The sequence below is a fragment of the Mobula hypostoma genome, chromosome 9 (genome assembly GCF_963921235.1).
Source record: "Mobula hypostoma chromosome 9, sMobHyp1.1, whole genome shotgun sequence".
Lineage (NCBI taxonomy): Eukaryota > Metazoa > Chordata > Chondrichthyes > Myliobatiformes > Myliobatidae > Mobula > Mobula hypostoma.
In genome coordinates, this window is record NC_086105.1 from 119,764,921 (window position 1) to 119,777,041 (window position 12,121).

The following is a 12,121-nucleotide window of genomic DNA, read 5'->3' on the forward strand; positions in this document are numbered from 1 at the left end:
TCTATTTTAATTCCTTGCTCCTGAACTCCTTCAGTTGATTGAGTTATGCAGATAGATTTCTCACACTTCAACAGCTGCTGTAAAACAAAAAGCGTCAGTCACTTAATATCTTGATGCATGTTATTTCCTGAAGAGGTTAATGGGCATTAACGATGGAGAGAGGTCACCGACACCATAGATCCAGGATGGCATCCAGACCCAGAATGAATTAAAAGTGGTGATGATCATTAACTGGTTAATGGAAAGTGTGAAGCCAAATGGTTGGGATACAATGTTAGGAAAAGTTTCATGATCTCACATACATAGCTAAGGTCAGAGAACATAACAAGAAACTCAGATTCAAACTTTACCACTGGAGTCATCTACTGCTCTACATAATGTACCCAATTAATCCTTGATCAAAAAATAAGCACAGCTGACTAAGAGGTATTGACTGGCTCCTAGTACAATAAACTGGACTTCTGCCTTCATAATTTATTTTATCATGGGTGTGCACCTCATTTTCTGCCTGCACTGTACTTTCTCTGTTGTAACACCATTCTCCATTTATTTTCTTGTTTTCCCATGTACTACCTCAATGCACTGAAGTGGTCAGTATAAATGCCATGCAAAGCAAAGCTTTTCCTTGTACCTCAGTACATGTGGGTCACCAATGATCAAAAGGCTCCTCTATCACAAAAAGACCGCCTTTAGATCAGGAGACAGGGAGGAACTGAAATACTTGCAGAGGGAGCCAAAGGAGAAGAGGGGAATGCAGGAGAGAGAGAGCTTGGGCAGAGTAGCACACGGGAGGTGTGGAGAGTCATGAAGAACATCATTGGCTTCAATCAGCCTAGCTGTAGAGCTTTGGAATGCAGCCGTGAGTCGGCTAATGAGGTAAATCAATTCTTCAATAGGTTTGACAATTACCCTCCTATTCACATCCCCTCAGCACGGTAGTTCAGGTGCCGAGGCACCAAATGCTCCTTCAGCACTTCCTCACTCTTCCCCCTTCCAGTTCAACACATGGATGAACAACACAGGCTACCACTTCCCTCATCCCCTCTTTGCCCTGCACCTACCATCCACACCTCCACATACCAACTGCTATTGTCCTGATCTTCAACCCTCCCCCCCGGCCCCCGGCCCCCATCTTCCGCCAACTCCTCAGACATCATGGACTCACCTTCACTACTGGGCAGGTGAGAAGGGCTCTGGGGAAACTCAGACATGGTAAAGCACTGGGACCGGATGGTGTGAGCCCCAAGGTCCTGAAGGAGTGTGCTGAGCAGCTGTGCAGAGTTCTCCAGCACAGTTTCATTCCGTGTCTCACCTGGAAAGGGTCCTGACTGTGTGGAAAACATCATGTGTGCTCCCAGTACCCAAGAAGGGTCAACTGAAAGTCTTGAATGATAACCGTCCAGTGGCCCTGACCTCACAAATCATGAAGACCCTAGAGAGGCTGATTCTGGCTCACCTCCAACCCCTGGTCAGATCAGGCCTCGATCCCCTGTAGCTTGCCTACCAGGAGCACATTGGAGTTGACAATGCTGTCATCTACTTGCTGAACAGAGCCTACTCACATTTGGATAAGCAGGGCAGCACTGTGAGGATTATGTTTTTTGATTTCTCAAGTGCCTTCAATACCATACAGCCTTCACTGCTGGGGGAAAAGGCTCCGTTCAGTGTAGGTTGGCAATTCCCTTGTATCCTGGATAATAGGCTACCTGACTGGCAGACCATAGTTTGAGCGGCTTCAGAGCTGTGTGTAAGCGACTGGGGATTGTATTGTCTCCCTTCCTGTTTACCCTGTACACCTTGGACTTTAGATACAACACTGAGTCATGTCATCTGCAGAAATTCTCTGATGACTCAGCAATAGTTGGGTCAGGAGGATGAATACAGAGCCCTGGCGGAGGACTTTGTCAAATCAGGCAAGCTGAATCTTCTGCAGCTCAACATCAGTAAGACAAAGGAGATGGTGATGGACTTTAGGAAGACTAAACCTGCACTGCTCCTTGTTATTTTTGATGGTGAGGACGTGGATGTGGTGAGGACCTAGAGGTACCTGGGGGTGAACCTGGATGGCAGACTTGAGTGGAGCACCAACACAGAGGCTGTGTACAAGAAGGACCAGAGTCATCTCTACTTCCTGAGGAGACTGAGGTCCTTTAAAGTATGCGGGCTTCTCCTTCACATGTTCTACCAGACTGTTGTCATCAGCACAATCTTCATTGCAATGGTGTGCTGGGGCAATGGCATCAGCACGAGTGATGACAATAGGCTCAATAAACTGATTAGGAAGGCTGGCTCTGTTATAGGAGTCAAACTGTACACACTGGAGACTGCGGTAGAACAAAGGACCTTACGGAAAATCCTGGCAATTCTGGGTAACGTTTCTCACCCTCTGCATGCCACCTTGGCTGAACAGAGGAGCACTCTTAGTAATGGACTAAGACAACTGCACTGCTCTAAAGAGCCCTATATGAGGTCATTCTTGCCCTTGGCCATTAGGCTCTATAATGAATCAGCTTATAGAGAGGGAAGTGATGACCCCCTCCTGTTGGACTGCTTGAAGTAACTTATTTTTTATTCATTCTTACTTCACTAATATTTGTGTATCTGTGCACTTGTAATGCCTCTGTGACACTATTATTTCCTTTGGGATCAATAAAGTATCTATCTATGTATTTACCTATGTGGCATTAATAAATCAACAAACCAATTTACTAAAGTATCAATTCATTTATCTCACCAGATCCTTCTACACTCATAAGACTTCTTGGTTTATTCAAAATCCATCCACAATTATCGTATCATCTAAATGCATTTTTTTTTCTTATAGATGAAAGTCACAAACTGACAGTGGATCAGGATCATGACCTTTGGCTTAGAAGCCTAAAATAAAGATGCAGCCCTCTCCATAAGTCATGGGCAGGAACAGTGCTAAGATTATTGAAGATGATCAGATCCAAGCCAAACCTTCAATTTTCCCTTTAATCTATTATGTTTTCTGGTTTAGTAGATGCACATGGAGGAACCATACACCTTATTCTGGTAACACCACTCTGCATTATAAATTTACCCTATGCCTTTCTTCTTGAAGGCTAAGAATACCTTTCAGCTATTGCCCTAGCTGTGGAACAAAAAAAGAGTCTCAATTGGATATTTGCTGCCCACATCTCAGATACTGGCACAGCAGGGGGTAGCTTAGAGGCAGAAACTGTACTCAATGAGGCAATGGAAGTGAGTAGTCTGGAGCTAGGACTTCTCCGAGGATTGTCACCTTGACGTGGTGAAAAGGTTTGTGAGATCCTGAGATCCCAAGAGCAATGCTGCTTGGAGTTTAGCCTTCTGGCACAAAGCTCCTGGTAAGGTCAACCATGGTAGTAAGGTGAAAAGAGAAGTTCCAGACAAAGGTGGCATTAATAAATCAAAAAAACAAAGGTGGAAATGTCAGCCATGGAACTGGTGGAAGCTGACTGTACATTTCAATGGCAGAGATGGTAGTGAGGGGTCCCCAGTTATCTTTGACTCCATGCCACTGGACCCTGACCCAATCCATGGTATCTCCACTAAGGGAATCCTCCCTAACATCACACACTAAGTACCGTGGTGATCAGCAAGTAGTGAAGGTGGGCAGGACTGTGAGGTCTGGAAGCCCTTCAGAAAATTTGGATCTTAGATCAGACTCTGCAGCCACCTGAAGATCCACCAAAACACAACCCCCTGGGGAAAACATCTACTTTCACTAGAAGAAGGAGCATCAGGGCACACTTCAAGCCAGATGAAAGAGTTGAGGCACAAGAGCAGAAGACAAACCAGTGTTCAGCCCCACCACTCTGTGTCAGCAAAACTCCCCTACCCAAGCCTGTGTTTGACCCATTTCCCTCTCTTCTCATGACTACCATCAGGCAGGAGATGGAGTCTTGGGTCCCACACTGACAGGTTGAGGAACCTACATAGATAACTTCGCTCACCTCAGCACTGAACTGACTACACAGCCTGTTGACCCACTTTCAGGCACTCTGCCTTTCGGTTTTCATGGATTTGATTGCATTCCTTTATTTTCCTGTGGAAGCCTGCAAGAAAATTAATCTCAGGGTTGTATATGGCATACATACTTTGATATCAAATGTACTTTGAACTTTGAAAAGCTGCTGCTTCAATCAGTTGTGAAATTGGTACTTTAAAATTGGACCTCTCAGCCACAAAGTTTCTGCAGAAAGGACAGGCAAAAGCCAGAAGATCAGATTAGATTTAACTTTATTGTCATTGTGCCAATTCAAAGCCAATGAAATGCAATTAGCACCTAACCAGAAGTGCAAAAGAATAGTATTATTTGCAAAATAACTGCGAGTAAAAAGTAAGTGTTACAGCATACAAATCTAAAAGTACTGAGACAGTACAACGTGGGTGCAATACTGCTTAGTGTTGTGATGTGAGGTTCAGCAGGGTCACAGCCTCAAGGAAGAAGCTCTTCCTGAGCCTGCTGGTGCGGGAGCAGAGGCTCCCATAGCGCCTACCAGAAGGGAAGAGAGTTAAAAAGTCTATGGTTAGGGTGAGATGCATCCTTGATAATGCTTTTCGCCCTGCCCAGGCAGCGTTTATGGTAGATGTTCCCAATGGTGGGCAATTGGTTGCCAATAATCCGCTGAGCAGTTTTCACCACCTGCTGGAGCGCTTTGTGGTCCGATACGGGACAATTGCCATACCACACTGAGATGCAGTTGGTGAGTATGCTCTCAATGGTACAGCGGTAAAAGTCCGTCAGTATCCTGGGACAGAGGTGAGCTTTCTTCATGCTCCACAGGAAATAAAGGTGCTGTTGTGCCTTTTTGATCAGGATGGAGGGGTTCAGGGACCAGGTGAGATCATCAGCAATGTGGACACCAAGGAATTTGAAGCTTGATACACGCTCCACTACAGCTCCATTGATGTAGATGGGGACAAGAGTGTGGCTCCTAGCATGCCTGATGTCCACAATAATCTCCTTGGTCTTCTGGGTGTTAAGGGCCAGGTTGTTATCGGCACACCGCGCGGCCAGGTGCTGGACCTCGTCCCTGTAGGCCATGTCATCATCCCCTTTGATCAGGCCAACCACCGTGGTGTCATCTGTGAACTTGATTATGGAGTTAGAACCGTGTACAGGAACGCAGTCATAGGTGAAAAGGGAGTACAGAAGAGGGCTCAGCACACAGCCTTGAGGCACGCCGGTGTTCAGGGTGAGAGTGGAGGAGGAGAGGTTGTCTAATTTAACAGATTGGGGTCTGTTAGTCAGAAAGTCCAAGGTCCAATTGCAGAGGGATGAGCTGATACCAAACTGGCGAAGTTTGGCGATCAGCTTGGAGGGGATCACAGTATTGAATGCTGAACTAAAGTCAATGAACAACATTCTGACGTAAGAGTTAGGGCTGTCCAGGTCGGTCAGGGCAGAATGAAATGCCGTGGAGATGACATCCTCTGTGGACCTGTTGACGCGATAGGCAAACTGATGGTGGTCCAGGGTAGTGGGCAGACAGGATTTCAGATGTGATAGAACCAGTCTCTCAAAGCACTTTGCAATGATGGGACTTAGAAAGAATTACAATCCATCAATAGATGAAGTAGTCCATTTCCCCAGACTTTAATACTTTAGTAAATTGTTGATAAGTGACAACTGATATTCACCCCTTACAAATGCAAAGCAATGCCCAAATTCAACTAAAGAATGTAGCTTCATTCATTGAGATTCAATTCAGTCACTTTCATCAAAACTCCAGGCATCTCGTCAAAGTCACTACCATCCAGAAATTCAGTTGAAGCAGTAAAATAAATGCCATTGGTTCAATAATATCATAGTGGATGTGTATCTGCAGAAAATTAATCAGATCCTGGGAAGTTCCTCTTCGAAGTCTTTTTACCAATTAGGAACCAAAAGGTACGAGTGTGATGACATGGGTTTCCATTTATCCAGATGGGCATTTTTCATTTTGAAATCTATTGTCATTTTTTTGTTTCTGCAGAATCAAAATCCTGACACTATTCACAGCAATTAATTAATTAATTAGAGACAAAGGACAGTAACCGTCCCTTCTGGCCCAATGAGTTCATGCTGCCCAGTTACACACATGTGACCTATTTACATACTAGCTCATACATCCTTGGAATGTGGGAGGACACTGAAGCACCAGGAGGAAATCCATGCAGTTACTGGAAGAACGTACAAACTGTTTACAGACAGCAGCAGAAATTGAACCCTGGCCGCTGGTGTTGTGCTAACTGCTACACTGCCATGCCAGCCAATTTGAAAAATCACCACAAGGGCAATTAAAACTGGGCATTCAATACTGGTCTCAATCGTGAAGCCCACTTTCCCCAGCTTTCATCTCCTTAACGAGTCTTCATTTAACATTTTGCATCCTAGAAACCTACATTACAAGATCTCTTACAAGCTATCTTTGCAAGCTTCTTTATTTGATCAAAAAGTGTACAAGCTACAATTTCCCTACAGAATGCTTTAGATATCCCAGATCTCCTTTGTTAACATTTACCTTTGCAAATTAAAATTTATTTTGTTCTTGGCAATGCTTTCCAATAATTCCCCACTATCAATGTTAGGCTGCTTGACAAACTCTTTTAATGATTTTTAGCTTCTCCTTCACATAACATCATCACTGTATGTAAAATATCTGATGAACAATTCACTTTTGCATGAGTCCAAATGAACAGTAACACTAATTACAAGGACAATAATTGATTAAAGCTGAGATCAGAAAATGCAATTACAACATTCAAGTGAGGTCTCAACACAGCACTGCTATCTTAGAATACTGTATCTGTTTCCTATTGCATTTACAAATGTATTTCCTCTTTATCATCAGCTAATCTGTTTTTTGTACATCACTAGAATAAGTAGACCAGATACCATTCATAAAATAATGCTACTTTAACCTATCACTTTATTGGCTTTAAACCCTATAGAATACTTTAACTAGCTAGGCAGATAAAAAAAAAAAGACTATTACCATCTCTATGCATATCCCTTTATGTCAGAAGAAGCAGGTGCTCACTTGTGGTTGCTCAAATGCAGATTTAGGAAATCATACTCATAGCTACTCTCGCCGGCAGTAATGGCAGACTTGTGTTTTGTATGTTTTTTTAGCTCTGGTCTTCTCATCTGTGATTCTAAGTATATTGGCACAAGTTGATAGAGCATTTCTGAACGTTTTATTTATTTTATTTCCCTCAGTTTGGCTCATGGTACAATTTTTATTATTTCTTTTACATTTGCTTTGAAGATAATGTATGGTGGAAGTAGCTTCACCATGTCTGGAATCTGCAGGATTATCAATTAAAGAATAAGGACCAATGTTCAAATGAACACATGAAACAAACCAAGTTCCACTTTAGTGGCAAACAACAGGAATTCTGTAGATGCTGGAAATTCAAGCAACACACATAAAAGTTGCTGGTGAACGCAGCAGGCCAGGCAGCATCCCTTACTCACTCTTCCTTCAGTTAGTCCTGACGAAGGGTCTCGGCCTGAAACGCCGACTGCACCTCTTCCTAGAGATGCTGCCTGGCCTGCTGCGTTCACCAGCAACTTTTATGTGTGTTGCTTCCACTTTAGTGGTTTTTGTCTGACACTTTAGGCTCAGATTTGCCCAAATCTTTAAAAATGGATACTTGCTCTGAGAATCAAAATGCCCCTTTTTATAGAAATGTGTAATTATGTGTGAGAGAGATTTTCATTTTTATTACTGAGGCACTATTACTGGGTAAAGAGCAGAAAGCAACAGAGAAAGGCAGAAGGCCATCCAGCCCTTTGCATTTGTTCCTTCATTCAATTAGAACTTGGATGATCTGTATTTAGTCATTGACTCCAAAACATCAAGAGTTATTAGGAGAATGCAGAAATAAGGTAGAGATATATGATTGTACATGATCATATTAGATGGCAAAGCAGGATTTGAAAGGTCTTCACCTGTTCCTATTTTATATGTTTCTAAGTTTCTGATTCTTCTGAAACTGAGATCAACCATTTTTTACTTTAACAGATTCCTAGGACAGATTCCAGACCTCTACTACACTCTTTACATGAAGGATTTCTGACATCACACAAGGATTTCTGACATGAACAATCCAGCTCTTAATATTAATCTCATGCCATATTTTTCAAAATTACACTAATCAAAAAATAAATTTTACTTAACCCTTTAAGCATCTTAAAATGTCAATTAGACTGCCCTTTAATCTTTTACACTTAAGATATCATAATGATACTTACTGAGCTTTACCCATTTCAAGGCCAATATATATTTCCAGCTATATAGCCCCCAAAGCTGAAAACATAATTCCTATGAGTCTAATAAGAGCTATGAACAATTGCAAGGTTCTTCCAAGTGGAATGATGTTTTCTCCAATTCAATGTGTGCAACTGGAAGAATGCTCAAGGAGCTCAACATCATCGAGGGCAAACACACCTAACTGGTTTCCATTTCATCCAGCAGAATAAGTAGGTACCTCTGGATCATTATTTTACCAAGGCAACAGTCTGTACAATCAGCAGAGGACATGAAATTTGGTGGTTGATAGCAAGCAGATAGTCACTAGCTCTGGGATGATCTTGATCAGTTGGTAAAATGTACAGAGTAAAGGCTGCTGGAATTTAAATCCAAGAAGTAGAAGGTGATGCACTTTTGGAAGACTACAAAGGGTAGGATATGTAAAATGACAGATAAGTCCCAAGACAACAGAGGGACCTTTTCTCTGCACGTTCGGTTGTTTGACGGTTTTTTTTATGGGTTCTTTGTTTTGTGGTGCCTGTTGGGAGATGAATCTGAAGGCTGTAGAAGGTATACATACTTTGATAATAAATGTGCTTTGAACTTTGATTTCAGAACAAGTAGATAGAAGGTAAAGAAAGGCAAATGACATGTATGCCTTCAGTAACTAGGGCATTGAATATAAGAGTATTGAGTTTATGGAACAGCTGCAAAATATTGATTAGGCCAAGGATGCTGGCTTAGTCACCAGTAACAAGTTAGAACCAAGGGCCTGTTTCTACACTGTATAACTCCATGTCATAAATGAGGTGATTGCGTGGGAGAGGAGACGGAGTAGATTCACCATGATGTTACTTGGGATGGAGTGTTTCAAGAGACAGAATAGATTGAGTTTGTTTTCCTTGGGAAGGAAGGGGAACCTGATGAAGATATATAAATTTATGAGGGACTTAAGGTAAACAGAAGGAAACTTTTCCCTATAAAATAGTTTTAAAGGAAGTAATAAGGGATTTAGAGGGGATCTAAAGACCTAAGGATGTTAATCCATCCACAGAGTAGTCGGTAGTAGTTCCTCAGTAAGTGGTGGCGGTAGGTATCCTCACAGCATTCAAAAACTATCTAACCAAGTGCTTGAATTGCTTAATTATAAGAAGAAATGGACGAAGTGGTGGTTTATGGGATTAGCAAATATTGGTACCTCATGACCACCCAAAGGGCCTGTTTCTGTTCTATATGATTATGTACAATTTGTGAAACTTGTAAACAATGACCTCCACCATCACTTCATTAATCCCAGCCCTGCAAGTGGCCACGTTCACCATGACAGCCATGTCACAAACAGCTTGCACTCTCTATTTCAGGTGGAAGAGCTAGACTCTGCTTCTGCTGCTGCTGCACCAGCCGTGGATGAAAGGAAAACAAGTGGTGTGCAAGGTGCCTATCAGGAATGAAAAACTGGGACTTTGAGTAAGCAGAGCTGTGGCTGTGAGATTTAGAATAGAAAGATTCTCAGCACGTAGTGGTATGTATAACTTCGGGGTGGTGGGGGGAACTGCTTGACATTGTTAGTAAATGAGTGATGAGGATGTGCAGCATCAAGCAATGTGTGAGGCCAGTGCTCCAGATGTTTAAAGATGGGAATGTCTACAACCAAAATTCTTCACTTCAGATAAACTCAAATATGACATTCTCCTATGTTCAGTCATCATTGTGCGTGAGACCCTGCACTTAAAGAAATTCTCCTCTCCTCCTCATCCTCATCTCATCCACTAATGTACCAAAGTCTTGTTAGAAAATCAAGGTGCCTGTTGTCTTACTAACACATTGCAACGTCATATGCATTCGGAATAATTTCCTGCAGCATTTGAAAGAAATAAGTGTCTTCTCTTTTAAGAGACATGGACGCATTTTTGATCATTTCCAACCAAAATCAATTGAAGCTGCCCACTTACCTAACTGCACTTCTTAGATAACCAATAAGGCAACAAGCAATATGGCTGGCACTGATTATTTGCAAATTTATATATGGCGAGCACCAGGACAAGTGTGTGTGGGTTAATCTCACATTGCAACTCCAACACAATCCAATTTATATAATCATCTATATATATAAAAAAATCATTCTAGTACCTGTATCACCACCTTGTGTTGAAAAGGAGGTAGCACACCTTTAAAATGCTTGTTGAATTTAATGCTCTTACAATCAAGTCAGATAGCTCACTTTCTGTTTCAGTGCAATATGTAGAATTCTTATTGTCCTGTTCAAAACTGCACTGTAAAATTAGCGATGCCAAAGGGTCCCAGCCCGAAAGTTTGACTGTACTTTTTTCTATACGTGCTGCCTGGCCTGCTGAGTTCTTTCAGCATTTTGTGTGTGTTGCTTGGATTTCCAGCATCTGCAGATTTTCTCTTGTCTGCACTGTAAAATAACAGTTTATGAATTTAAGACTTAATCATCTAATTAAGTTGAATGGATGTTGACAGCAATTTTTGATACATTTTATGCTAATCTTTAAGCAAATTCATTAGTTTTTATGCTATGTAAAATGTTCAGTTTCTGAACCTTGTTTTTTATAAATTGCAAGAAGTTTGTCAAGATTTGACAAATGAATTATAATTGCAAGAAGCAGAAAGGGAATCAGAAATTGTTTTACACTCATCCTCGTTGCTCCTTGTTGCTAATTTGTTGATCTGTAAACAATAGAAAAAACAGCCAGTCCTTTTTGTTGATCATTTTCATCTCCACTGAAAACATTTGCCATTTGAAATCTGGCAGATAATAACAACAGTGAAGATGCTTTGAATGTGAATGTACCATTTAAAAATTGCTTCATTTGCTCATATTCACATTAATGCCAATAAGCTTGAACCTGTGTCCTTTTCTTAATTATGTAAATCCACAGCCTTTTATAATGCAATGATTATCTTGGAGTTCTAAACACTGTGTTCCAGTGATAATTTTGGTATGCAATATTAAAAATCCATTAGTATCTCTTCCAGTCTTTTAACAATTAAGATTATTTTGAATATTTAGCATTAAGCATTACAGTTATGCTCTGAGGTATAAACAAACAAGGATCAATCCTAGGAGAAATTCGAGTTGGGAGAGGAACACCTGAAGCTGTGACTGCAATAGATTCTTTTTCATCGCAGGTCACCTCCTTTCATAAACCAGCTCTGTTTTAGCTGCGAATGGACATGTTATTCACATATTCAACTTGTTCATGTCCAGTTGTAATGGCACATTTGCAAGAGCAGCATATGTATTACTAGAATTTTCTGAAACAAAGCAATACTGTTTTCAGTGTCTGATAACTTGGCTTATAGGCAGCACTATGGGACATGAGTTATTTCACAGTTTCAGAGAGTACAGTGTAAGCTGCTATTAAAAGTTTAACAAAATCAGATAAACTGTCTTTATTCAATTGATAATTGAGAAACAGTAGGAGCCAAAAGTGCAGTGGCACATGCTGTAGTACAAATAAAGTTAACAATTTGGGGAAATAGTGATGGAGAGATTATTGAGAACTGGTAATATACAATTCATAACCTTACTGGACAAGCCTGCCTTTGAACCTTTCAACATTCCCTACAAAAACATTATCATGTTTAAAAGCTAATTATTTATAAGATACAATCTTCTCAATTTACAACTTTTACTTTGTATACCAAGCATCATCGAAACAAACTACGGTCTTTGCAATACTTGCTTAAGGAACTATTTAATCCAACACTTTTATTGATTCCTGCAAGTTATTCATTGGTGAGGAGATGTGCACTGATTGTCCATCTGATTCCTCTTGCTAATCCAATCTATGCCATCTTTAGTTATATATATTAAAGAATGGGACCTTTCTTCCACAGTTGTTACTGAT